Below are 12,591 nucleotides of genomic sequence, written 5' to 3'. Positions count from 1 at the left end.
ACATTTAAATTCCCTTTATCTTATGTAGAGGGTACTTTTCTCTCTACCTGCATAATTTGAGCATCCTTGAAAAATAATTTGAAAATTTTCCTAAATACCTTCAAGGTTGGGGAGAGTTCATGTTTTCCTGTTTTCTTAAGCACCCGAACTCCATCAAATCCCATATTTTTGGTTACTTATCCATTTTTCTTAGCCTGCTTTTACATTTCCATATCCTTTCATATTGCCATTATTTTACAATAGGCAATTATTTTATTTGCTTTGCATGTGTATTAACCTTCAGGCAGCAGCTTTGCATGTAATAAATGATTCTGTCAAAGAGAGGCTTGGAGAAAAAAAGGAGTTTTCTGGTAATATCCATTTCATCTAAAAAAGAATTACACAGCGAACAGACATTTATTCCATATCTAACTACCTATTCATACAGTTCAGCAGACTGTCAGATTAACAGTAATGGTACCTTCTGGTGGCTGTATAATACAACAGTCTGTGCCCTCTCAGTGTTTCTTGCCTATTTTTATTTTAGTCTCTGTAAGGAGTGTGTCTATATTTGGGGTTTGAAAATTAAGGGTTGCAGGATTGACCTCTGTTAGGAGAAGTTAAGGTTTCTCCCTATTTAAATATATTTTAATTGGCAATAAAGTATGAAGTGATTTTGATACAGCTAGACTGGTCAGCTTTATTTAATCTGGAAAAGGGACACACCTTTATTTAATCTTTAAATTTTATTTAATCTGGAAAACAGACTCATCTTTTCCCCCCATAATACAGTGAGCAGCTGGGTGGGCAGTGGTGTTAAGACACAGCTCTTGAAAATACAGAGATCTCCTTTCCTCCGTATAGAGAAGTGAATTTAGTTAGCTCAGTTTAAAGTTAAACTCCAGGCCAGACCTACATTTCCAAATTATTTAAGTGGAAAGGCAAACAGAGAAATACCTTGTTCAAAGATACCTATGGCTGTATAAACTGTGCACACACTTGAATGATACAAATGGATTTTATACATGATGCTTTTTGAGTGTAAGAGAATTTACCTTATAATTTTTAGATAAAAGAGAAACTTAGCTCTGTCATTAAATGATTTAAAAGCAAAAGGTAACAATTTAGACAGAAAAAGAGAATTGCAATACAACCCTTTACTGAATCACAGAACTATGAAATCAAAAAATTGTAATGTTTGGAAATCAGTCCAACCTTTAACCAGTCACCAGCACCTTGTTCATCACTAAACCTTGTCCCCACATGTCATATTCAAGCCTGCTTTGAGCAATTCCAGAGTTGGTAGCTACATCACTACCCTGGACAGCCTGTTCCAATGCTTTACAACCCCTTATGTGAAGAAATTTTCCCTAAAATCCAACCTGAGCCTGCCCATGCCCAGCCTGAGGCCGTTCCCTCTGCTCCTGTCCCTGTTCCCTGGAGCACAGCCCGACCCCCCGGCTGTCCCCTCCTGGCAGGAGCTGTGCAGAGCCACAAGGGCCCCCCTGAGCCTCCTTTGCTCCAGGCTCAGCCCCTTCCCAGCTCCCTCAGCCTCTCCTGGGGCTCCAGCCCCTTCCCAGCTCCGTTCCCTGCCCTGGACACGCTCCAAGACTGTCAATGCTTTTCCTGAATTGAATAAGAGGAAAGAAAAAGCAAAGTGAAAAACAAATCCAACTGGCCCTGGTGCTCCCTGGTCTGCTCCACTGTGAACAACTTCCCTTTCTAATAATTCTTCTAACAATTACTTTCTGTATAATTTGTCATTTATGATTTCTTCAGCTGAAAGGCAGAGAAAGCCTTTGCAAAAATCTGAGCACCCTACAGTCCCTGAAAGTGCTTAACAGTGTTAGAGAAATCTTATCTTCAGTCCACAATAAAAATAAAACTACATTATTAGCTTGACAGGAAACAAGTTTCAGAAGAACACAAACATCTGAGGAGTTGAAGCTCCTACAGACTTTAAATGAGATTTCATTTCTAACTAAATTTGTGTCTTGTTTATCTGCTGAAACATGTCCTAACCTGTACATTCAGATTAACTTGAGCAATTTGTGAATTCGAGACAATTTCAGCTAATTGCCTGAATCATAAAAGAAGAAAAGAAAGAATATTTCTCTACTGTTATTTCTAAATGGAAACAGTAACATTTTTTTCAGCTCAAAATACTTTTTAATTACTGAACTAACTCAAAATATAAAAAAATCTCACATATTTTCAGGTTAGTTTTTCCAATAACTTTCTTATGCTGTATACTTGGCGTTGTACATTTGCATTCTCTTTCTGACTGTGGACTGGGGAGAAATTGGCTTTTGATTGCAAAAGTTTTTTCTCCATGTAATTTATTTCCTCTTCACACTATTTATATGAACCATAAACATTAACATAAGCATAATTTTAATTTTATCTAATGGAAAAGGTGATACAATTTTCCAATTTGAATCTTATTGCATTTTTATTTTCTCCTAGTGGTCAATTATAAAAAAATATATTTACTTCAATTAAAAAGCAGACGTAATTTATTTTGGAATTAAATTGTTATTTTAAATGTGTAAATCAACATTGTCCTATTGAAATCAGAGGAGTTTCCGCTGGCTTTAGTAGAACAATTCTCATTAAATTGTTAAAAAGTCTCCAGCCTCTGGTTTCCAAATTCAAGAGTGATAGGTATTTATAGGAAAAGACAGTTTCCCAGCCTGCTGCAGATATGGAGTCTTATACATACATAAAACATAAAAACACACACCAGCGTGCCAACCAGGTTTTTAATTATTTATCACACTCAGAACACAGAGTGTGATAACATTTCTGAAGTCACTTTTTCGTTTGTTATAGCAGATTTGCTTAATGAATGTTCAGCATTTGTTTGCAAAGCATGAATGTAAAATGGAACAAAATAAGATCCTTGTCAAAGACCATTTAAATGGTAATGCCAGTATTGCAAAAGGTGATAGTCTGTGTCCCTTGTATGGGATTTATTTCTGCTACTCCTGCATAGCCTGCTTGCAAAGCTGACTGATTTACCACCTGGTGATTTGGACTGACTGAGACTTTTTTAAATGTCTGTATATTTTAAGAGGTATGTATACTAAAGGTGGGCTTGCACCAGGGTGTGCAAGCAGGGAGGGGGTCTTTTATAATTTAGGAGATGCCTGGTGTTTTGTTTCCTTCCTTTCAGAGAAGATGACTTCAGTAATTTCACTTTTATTTATATCTGTGGTGTAGGACTCAGAGTTTTCAAACCCAAGATATGTAATAAGTGATACTCAGTAAAATACTTCTTTTTGACAGTGAGTGTCTGTGAAATCACCCCAATTACAAAATAAGAGATTGCAAAATAAGAAATTACAAAATAAGAAATGGAAATAAGATGCATAAAATTTTCCTGTTCAATAGATACAATATTATATCAAAAATTCATGTGTGTTTATTGCCTGATTTGACTACAGAAATATATCCACAAAGGAGTTAATATTTAAGCTGAATTTTAAGTGCCTGAGTATAAAACACACCTTATTAAGCTCACATTGAGTTGAAATCCCAGAGTACCTAAGGGGAATCACTTTTCCAATGCCCCTCAGCCATCAGTCCCTTAAGCTGTTGAACACAGATGTACCAGCTGCAATGGTTTTTGGGGAGTTTATATCAACTTTTGTGTCTTTGAAATTATCAGGGATTAAAAAATAATCTTTTTTGTTGGGATACAGAAAAAAGTCCTTTATAATCAGTGATTGTTACTTAAATAGGCTTATAATGAAGCTTCTTGACTAACTTTTTTATTTTTGAATTTTTGGGATTAAAACTCAGGGACAATTGAGACTTCAAATGTTGATTTCTGGTTGCACACAGAATTTTTTCCTGATAATGATAGTGTTGATCATGTGTGGTTACTTTAATTTTAGCTGTTAGAGGGGGAGTGTAGTGTAAATTAGTCATTAGTGGCGTTCCTGGTACAATAGACAGATGACATTATTCTTTTAGAGAGGTCAAGTAGCTCCTTTTAAGGGTCCCTGACCAGCAGTATGATGCACCTTCCAAAAGAAGTTCTTAGCAGACTAGACAGAAAGCTTACACTGATTTTAGATTCCAAAGTTAGGTAAAATGTTCCACTAACTCCAGTGCCCTTTCTGTAATCTAGGGCCTTTCTGGATCAAAAAGTACCAGCATCCAAATCCAATATCACCTGTAAGTAACAAAAAGACTGCTTTTCCAATCAGTTGCCTCAATCTCATTCTTCTTGTAAAAATTTTTTTCATTTTATCTAGTTACTAGTTTTCCCTCTGGCCTTTTACTGCTTCTTCCCACACTTCCATACTAGTCAGCTGCATAGCTCAATAGTCATCTAATAAAGTTTTGAGCTTCTTCTCTGTACGTATAAGGTGCAATATGGAGCTTTCAGTCAGAACTCACAACCAATTATTTTCAAGCAAAAGGTTTTCACAAGGGGCACGGGAAAGAATGCTATCATCAGAAGGAGAATGGTTCTCAAATCCACAATAAAATTTCTACAGTACTGAGACACAGATCCACCTATCCTAGAATATATTTTTTATTATGGACAGAATATATCTGCATATCTTCCATTTTAGGACAGTGCTGGTTCTTAGTTTAGTTACTGCTTTATTCCTTTGCAATTGCCCTTTTCCTCCTGACATTCAGTAAATTCATCACTGAATACATTGAGACTCTTTTAACTTTGTTTTTCCAAACAAATGTCAAAGCTATGGCTGGCTCAAGCTGAGACCAGGTCCACCATCTAATCACAAGGTGACTGGAACCACCACAGTTTATTGTTTATTGTAGCAGCTTCTCATTAGCCTTGTTTTCAAGCTAAGTCCACTCCTACATTCTACATTCAGCTTCCTCTCCAGAGGTCAATCTCCATGAAGCATTTTCTACTCCGTTTGAATGCTAAAGTAGGGTATACTGAAGTATAGGAATGTCATTCTGAGTGCCATAAACAAAAAACAAAACAAAACAAAACAAAACAAAACAAAACAAAAAAAAAAAAAAAAAAAAAAAAAGAAAAAAAAAACCAAAAAAAAAAAAAAAAACTTTTGGGATAGCTCAAAGCCAACTGCATTTTGCCATTCTAATATTGCTGCTTGACAGGGAGCTGAGGCTAGCAGCACAATTCACATGGAGGGAAGTGGGATGTTGTTCCCAAGGAGCATGTGGAATTTTCTGAGTAACTGGTGCCTTTCTTCTGTACAGGGAACACATGGAGAGTGTCTGGATCTACCAACATCAATGATGCAGCTGTCATTCCTTCACATTTCTGGTCGCTGCCTGCAGAACTCTCTTTTTTCACTTTTTCCTGGACATCAGCAGCAGTGCATGCAGCATCAATTCCCAAATTTTATCTCTCACCACATTTTTGAGAAATTATTCTTTCTCCTACCTTGTAGCTTTAAATTATGAAATGTATAAACCGGACACATTTTCAGGATCCATTTCCTTTCTGCTTTTACGAAGCCTTTCACTTTATCGTAATGTTTGCTTTTCCATCCTCGCTGTATGAACTTAAAGAAGGAACAAATCTTAATTTATTACCAAGTTCATTAATTTTACACAAGCAAGATTCTATGTCATGTTTCTTTCTGTGTAATCTATTTCCAGAAGTCTCTAGTCAGGAAGGTATCTCTCACTCCAAACTAATCTTTGCCTAGATTTCAAAAATATTGCCTTAAATGAACTCTGACACTGTGAATAAATAATTTCTTTCATTTTTGCAGGAGTCTATGTAGTTGAAAATTGCTACCAGCTCACTCTGCTGTTACTCCCCCAGCAAAGCATTTGCAAGCTGTTCAATCTCCTAGCAAATGTTTTCTGAAATTCTGCTTGCTTTCCTCTTGACTCCTTTCAGCTGTTCAACACTTCATTAGAAATTCAGGGGCTCAAAAAGGATGTACTTGCCTTCTCTTCTTAAGTTCCCTGGTTTGTTCCCAGTCTTGGATGTCTCCACAAAAGAGATGGTGCTGAAGTGAGCTAACCCTGTTTGAGGTGAAGCTGAAGAGCTGTTTTTAAAGGTTGTCTCTTCTCTTATCTTTAGAATAAAAATGACTACCTATACATTCTAAAAGTTTGTTTTCCTTTACATTAGTAAAGAATGGCTTCTGCTTCAGATTTTCTGTTACTTTTACAAGAAGTTCCTGAGGTAGCTTTTTTTTAAATTAATATGATGTTTCTTATTATTTTAGAAAACTCTAAGATTTTTTTCTAATTACCTTGGAACCTAATATAATGTTCTGATTGTTTTCCATAGCCAATATTTAACTAAGCCAAAGTGAAGAAACAATTATTCATTTCTGGAGGGAACCTTGAAAATACTGTTCAGGAGAAAAACTGATGGATTTTTGATGTATTTGTCTTAGATAAGATATTCAATATACTGTGCAGATCTAAGTTCTCCAAAGTAGAATTTCTGGCTAATAGTCTGTTCAAATTTGAGATTTCTGGAATAAAGAGAAAAGTATTATTCCTGTAGGATCATGGGTGATGATTTCAATGTCTACTTCCAGCACAAATGTTAGAAGAATAACTTACTTGTGACTGATTCTGGATAGCATGTGTTTGTGACGAGAATATATTAGGAGTATTGCAGGTTTTTCTTCAGAAATTCAGCTTATAAGCTATGGGAGTGTACTGGGCAAGCAGGAGTATAAGAGAATATATTATTTGGGAGAAAATAAAGAATTTAGAGTCAGATTGGAGGAAGGAGAAGGGATAGGAAAAGGAAAAGGAGAAAAACTTTGATGGTGATGGTAAATTAAGCATATTAGGCATCAGTATGAATCAGTCACTGTACACACAATTCTTGATAGTTTTAATTCTTACATGAAACACGAGTTTGGGAATTCTGTTTCTGAAGATGTCTAATTTCTGTATTTTCTGCACTGCTCCACATTACCAAATTCCAAACGGCTCTGGGGAAGCTTTCCCCTCTGAAAGGGGTCTGCTTCTGCCTGTTCTCTCCCAGAGGCAGAGGAGAAAATTCACTTCTCTGGACTGAAACTCCATGAAGGATCTCAAATTCAGGCTGGGGCAGAGTGAGGAGGGCAAATGCAAGATGCACATCCTTGGAGCAGAAGCATTGATTCTTCCGAGGCAGCAATAATAGAACCCGCCCTGGTGGCTGAAATGGTTCAAGCGTTTAAAAGCTGCTGCTTCAGACTAGATTCATCTCCATGCTGTTTTCTCATTCAGCTGGGAACATTTCATGGAGACGAATTGGTCACTTCACACTTCTGTGAACCTCCTAAACTGCAGATGGATGTGGAGAGCTCTTTGCTTTCATCCTTCTTTTTAAAAGTCCCTTTTTCAATACTGGCAATGTCACTATGAAAAAAGCAGTGTTTTGTGATTAATTTTATATTGTAGCACAGTGGTTAATAGACTTCCTAAAGTTAGCCTGGAGAATTTCTGTCTTCTGGGAACTTTGGAAACGTTTTACAGTCTGAGGGACTGGCAGGATTGTTTAAAACTTGTTTCCTTTGGTAACGATGCAACAAAAATTGTTAAGATTTTTGGGTAAGGGTTTCTGAAGCACAGTCCTCCCAAAACTCAAAGATATATACTCTATTATTACTTTGGGTGGGATGAAGATCTAATCAGTGAGTTTTGACGTGTTCCAGGTAGTGTAATAACACATGTGGTTGTTGTTTACTGCAGGCAGGCAGCACATGTGCCAACTCTGCTCATTTCACACATCTTCAAGGAAAGAGAAAAAAAATTCTCAGAGAACAACTGTCGGTGCATTGCTAAAACCCGTTCTGAATTTTACTCCTGGAAAATGCAAGAAGGCAGAAATGTAGGAAAGAAAGCAAAATGTGAAACATTGTGTAGAAAGATTGTGGAAAAGATTGATTTGACAAAGTGGAAGAGAAGGAAGCAAGGTTACACTAATGTACTTGTTGTTTACAGTAATTACACTAAGCAGGAATGCATGTGAAGGAAGACAAGATATAAGGTGCCAAGTGGGAGAAAGTGGAATAGTTTGGATGAGTAAGTCTTGGAAGAGAGATAGTAGGTTATCTGTTATGAGTCATAGAATGTGAGGGAAGCTTCCCAGCAGCACTTCCCTGTTTCAGGATTTTTAGGATCTCCAGCAATGTAAGAAGGAAGGTGAGGAGAGTATCTCGAACTTCACAGGGAAGTTCCAGAAGTCCAAAGGTGCTTCACAGGTGTGTAGACCTCCTGTCAGGGGAGACACAGAGCTTAGGCAAAGAGTGACATCCTAAGGGGGGTTGAAAGTCCCAAGAAATACAGGTAGGTAGAGGAAATATCTTCTTCATGAATTCGAAAAGCAAAGCAAAGATTTTTTGGTGAACAAGCTGACAATATTCTGCATCACAGCTCAAGGTAAAAAGCCCGGCCTGAAGATATGGCTGCTGGTTGGCCAGGATATTTTTTAGCTGAAGATACATTATTTGCTTATAATCTAACAGCAGAAAAGCTGGTTATGACTTAGAGCTGTGTAAATTTGCCACAGTGAAAATTTTACCAAAACCAGAAAGTGTATTAAATAAAGTAACAATTTTTAAAAGTCTCTTGTAATTATATATGTAAAAATATGTAAATAATTTTATTGTGGGCTATTTCTGAAAGGTGAATTTTCCAAATTATGTCATTGAGCAGCATTCAGAAAATATTTTATAAAAAGAATTCAAGGAAAATCTTTGCATGCAGAAGCAGCATGAGTATGTCTTCCATTTTTATTTGTTTAAAAAATAAATAAGTGTTTTTCCTGGAATGAGCATGAAATATGCAAAATACCCAATACCACATTCATGCCACTCCAGGAAATAGCACAATATGAGAATGATATACTGCAAGAAAAAACTTGAAATTCTACTAATACGTTAATGAAGATGGTTCTGTTAGGTTTTGCTTGATTGTTTTGTGTTTGTTTTTTTTTTTTTATTAAGATGTTTGTCATTCTTTGATACATTTCTTGTAAAATATCATAATGTCTAAAATGTGCAGAATACTGGAAGTCACTTGTCCCACATGTTGATTTCCCAAGGTGCATTTCTCAAATTTTCGTATGTTGTCACTGTCAATTTTTTCTTTTTCTCCTCTCAACAGAGAAATACCAGCATTATTTTCACTATATCTATCTTATCTAAGATGTTATAATGTGAAATAAACATTCTTTGCCCCCTTCAGCCATCAAGCAGTATAAAGTAGAGATTGCTCCATGAGAATTGTCTTATTAGGGTAGCATTGTTTGGTAGGCATAAGTTTAGGGCATGCAGGTTCTTACTAACAAATATTGAATAAAAAAAAGAGTATTTTCTCAAATCACTTGTCTACCATTTCTTTAATTTCTTTACAAACAAACCCATTACTCCATTTATCTGAACTACATCTTTATCTGGCACAGGACTGCTTACCACCCAAATCAACAGTTGTATCTCTTTTATCTTGACTGAAGAATGTTCTTTTCCTTTCTCTCCTCCTCCTGTAAGTCATTAAAATATTAGACAAATTTTGGTTTTGTCTAATATACCCTATACCCTATACAGAGCTCAGGACACCTCAATTTTGTGGTGGAGACTCAATGCACATTGACACTAAGAACTGTCTGCCTTCTACAGAGAGAAGTACACACTTCTGATGTGTTTGCCACCACATAAATGAGTCCTTTAGACTGTGCGATTTTTCTTCTAAAGATGTTGTAAGAATAACCTCATCTTCTCTCTCCATTCCCCTCCCCTATAAACTATAAACCCCCTATAAATGAAACTATATACATAGTTTCATTTATATTTCTTCTGGTAAAGTAGAAATGGTTTCCACAGGAACAATACATATTTTATAAAATCATAAAATTGTTGGGGTTAAAAGGGACCATATGGATCTTCCAGTTCCACCCACTGCCTTGGGCAGGGACATCTTCCACTATCCCAGGTTGCTAAAGTCATCACCCCTTATTCTATCACTACCTTACAATACCCTTGTGAAAAGTCCTTCCCCATCTTTTCTTCTCTTTAGGTACTGGAGGACCACCAGAAGATTTCCCTGGTGCATCCTCTTTTCCTGGCTCAACAACCTCAAGCTTCTCAGCCTTTCTTAATAAGAGAGCTGATCCAGCCTTTTGATCGCCCTTTGACGTCACATTAATATTTATATTTTTTGAATCAGACTAATAATTTTTCTCAGCTCTTACTGGAAGGCAGTGCCAGTCCATGAGTCACAATTCTTTACCTCTTTCCATCTTGTTTAATGGAGAAAAATAATTCTGTGCTGTTCTTCCTTTCTGTGCAGTTTTACTTAAAATAATAAGTTCCTGTCTTTACTTTCTACTTGCTTGTCTGCAAAGGAGAGTGATATAGAATGAAAGCTTCTCAAAGCCTGACCTCTGAACCAATGTTCAGGGAGATTAAGCAAGATGATTAGTAAAACCAGCACAGGTGACAGTATGTCTCAGCATGTGTGAGGGAGAAGAAGCGCTCTGGTGTATGCTAATGACTTTGATGAATTTTAACAACCACTTCAAAACCTTGCCTAGACTCTCAAGACAACTTCTGTGTGATGAAAATTCTTGCATGATGAGTGTTTCTGTATAATGCAGACCCATTATGGTGGGGAGCTGGACTCTCCTTGAAAGACACAGCAGATTTTTACCTGGCTTTTTCTCTGGCGGCTTGGCCCTGGATGGAGTTCCCAACCAGCCACTCCATCACTCCCTTCCTCATCTATCCAGAGGGTAGAAAATACGTTGGAAAAAAGCCATGTGAGTCAAGTTAAAGGCAGTTTAATAAAACAGAAGCTACATGTGAAAGCAAAGGAAGACAAAAGATTTACCCTCTGCTTGCCTTCAGCAGGGAATGTTCAGCAGCTTTCCAGGATTCAGCTCGCGTGGCAGCTACTCCAGACAACAAGGTCTGTAATAAGGGATGCGTCCTTATTCTTCTTTAAGAGAATAAACTTCTATTGCTGAGCTGAAACCAAGGGGTCTGTTGGGTCAGCATTCCTGGCTGTGTCTTCTCCCAGGACCTTACCCACCTCCAGCCTGGTGGGAGAGGGAGAATGTTGGAGAGATGTCACTGCCGGCGCTGCTCGGAGTAGCCAAAGCAATTCTGTGTCATCAATACCATTCCAGTTACCAATGCACAGCACAGCACTGGGAGGGCTGCCATGGGGGAAATTGCCTCCATTCCAGACTGACCAAAAGCATCTTCTTAGCTAGTGGAAAACCACATTATTTATTTTCTTGGTTCTAGTGGGGTTTCTTGGCCTGTTGTCCATGAATACTCAAGGCACCTTTCTAAGAGCTGCTCAAGAGATGGAAAGAACAGACAACTTTTTGTTCACTCTCAAGGGGTCTGGGCCTCTCTGAGAATATTTGAGGATTGACAAACTGTCATAAAAATTGGATGGCCACTTCTTTAATTTATTAGATTCTAGCCAATGTAGACGAATTATATCTGTATTTAATGATCTGAAATTTTCAGTTTCATGACATCTTTTAAAAAGTGTGACTTTTTTTTTTGCATTATTCATGGTTGACAGGCAATGTGACCCTGTGAATCATAGGCAATTTAGCTATGATGTAAGTTCTTTATTTAAGAGGTTTGCTTTGGTTTCAGTATATACAAAATGAAAATCTTTTCTCTTAAAATAGTTTGTAACTTAGTTTGCAGTAATTGGCATTTTTCTCTTAAAAATTCACATTTAGCATTTACCAGAATGGTTTTGTGCTTTAATTCCCTAAATATGAGACTCAAATTCCTATACATAATTAAATTTTTAGCATTCACAAGACAGCATGAGTGAAAATAGAGAAGTAGTTAGGTATAATTTTCTGATTCTGATCACATTAAGAAACCTGACCAACCGTACCCCTGTGCCACATCTGTTCCACACGTAGATGTATAAACCTATCAGGACTTCTAAAATGAGAGACAGGTTCCAAAGGGTTGTTTAGAAACCACAGTATGAATTCATAGATTGCAAGGAATCAATCTGTGATGCACTTACGTTGGTTCCAAACGAGACTCTGGATACGGGCTAGGCTGTGAAATTATTCCTGTCACCAGATGCTGTTTGTCTGCTTCTGTGCTCTAATTGCTATCAATAATTAAACATAGGTCTCTGATTCATATGCACAGAGGCAGAGATTCTTAAATTAAACATTTTAAAGTCATTATAGTACATTTTATATGTTCAGCTAAACAGTGCACTCAGGCTGATTATGATTAAATACTCTGATACCAAATTACATATTGATTCCATAAATATCAACGGGTACCCAGAACAAATAAGATTCCTAGTAAATAGAAGGAACATTTTCATTTCAGATGACTAAGAGAAAGTAGCTTATGTCCATTTATGTATGATACATTATGTTGCACATTGAGGAAAAAGATGGCAACTCCCAACTGACCTGAAGAAAACACAAAATAATTTCCATCCATTTGGAAAACATCAAATGAAAACGGTGGGGTACACCGAAGTTTGTGTGAGACCCACTTGAAAATCCAAGTTTGAATGCAAGTGGAGCTTACACTTGTTCCTCAGTCTATGGCAAGCACGATCTTTTCCAAAACTGTGTCCCCAAGGTCATTCTCACTCTCTTTAAATAGAATACAATCCTCAGGAAGTGTGGAG

Source organism: Melospiza georgiana, chromosome Z (genome assembly GCF_028018845.1).
Source record: "Melospiza georgiana isolate bMelGeo1 chromosome Z, bMelGeo1.pri, whole genome shotgun sequence".
NCBI lineage: Eukaryota > Metazoa > Chordata > Aves > Passeriformes > Passerellidae > Melospiza > Melospiza georgiana.
The sequence above is the reverse complement of the archived record's forward strand: the minus strand, read 5'-3'. Positions refer to the sequence as shown.